Genomic DNA, 1,218 nt, shown 5'->3' with positions numbered 1-1,218 from the left:
CAAACTCAGACTCTTCTGCTCCCAAGCTAACTGAACTGTCATCCTCACAGACTCCAGTGAACCTGCCCCCAGGCCTGAACCAGTTCCAGTGTTTATTCCATGTGCATGTATTCAATAAACATTGTTAAACTTTTCATCTGTTTCCGTGGTGTTCTGCATATTGGGCTTTTCTGAAACCCATCATGACAGTCAGTACATAGTATCACTGAAATGATAACACACTGGAGCGTTAAATAATACTGCAATTGAGAATCATAACAGTTAAGCATCTTGGTTGAATGGCATTTTTAAGAACTGAGATATATTTTTACGTACCCAAGCTCAGGTTCGTTGATGTAGCCACTTTCATCTTTGTCAAGGATCTTGAGCATCCTTTCACCTCCTTTGAGGACAAGCCACATATCTTGAAGAACTCCTTATGCTTGAACGAGCCTACAGCTTCTCAAACAGACACACACAGATACATATAAACATCATAAACACACACATAAAGCAAGGTAGAGACAAGACAATATTAACTTTATTATAACATAAATCTGACCTGGTAGATTCAGCTGCAGAGAAGGAGGCTGGATAGGCAGAAAAGGAGGGGAAATAACTTATTGATAATCATTTAAGTTTAAATACAACAAATGGTTGTTTTTCTAGAGTAAGGTACCTTCAAAGGTGTCGACTGCCTTCTTTATGTATTCAGGTTTAAGAATCTTGGTGAGTGACATGATGATCCTGTAATGTAAAAAAGACAGATTGTACTTTATGAACAGGACAACACAATCTCTGGCTCTGAAAGACACAGGAATATCATCATTATTTATTTTTTTCTGACTCGTGCTTTAGGTGTTTCCTTTAGATCCATTTTGGTGTCACCATGGATTAACCTCTCAGTTGTATCAACTTTGATATCATGATCGCATAACAATTATTGTCATATGTGTATAAAAAATGATCATAAATACAAATATATTTATTCTTTTTAATATACAAATATAATGAAGCATCGTAACAGATCTAACATATTCTATGTAGTCATAATCACCTAACTTTTCTTGTCTCTCCACTATAATTTTGTAAAGTTTTGTGTATTTCTCTGAAAGATAAATGTAGGTAAAATTTTGACATTCGCTGAAGTTCAGCTAAAGCTTATAGTAGTATGTTAGCCCTTTTAAGTCCAGCTCCAACACAGCAGCAACAGCAGCATTAAAAGTCTGATAGCTGCTG

General features: G+C 35.9%; 1 long non-coding RNA gene across 1 annotated transcript in view; it reads right to left on the bottom strand.

Moving 5' to 3' along the window:
• Positions 1–382: 382 nt before the first annotated feature.
• The window catches only part of LOC107102080, an 11,444-nt gene continuing 10,608 nt past the window's right edge, over positions 383–1,218 (bottom strand). The window contains exon 3 of the long non-coding RNA XR_001482112.1: positions 383–438. This is a non-coding gene — a long non-coding RNA (uncharacterized LOC107102080). The remainder of the gene's footprint in view (positions 439–1,218) is intronic.

Source organism: Cyprinodon variegatus, unplaced genomic scaffold (assembly GCF_000732505.1).
Source record: "Cyprinodon variegatus isolate N-32 unplaced genomic scaffold, C_variegatus-1.0 Scaffold1197, whole genome shotgun sequence".
Taxonomy (NCBI): Eukaryota; Metazoa; Chordata; class Actinopteri; order Cyprinodontiformes; family Cyprinodontidae; genus Cyprinodon; species Cyprinodon variegatus.
This window is presented reverse-complemented; position numbering and strand designations above follow the sequence as displayed.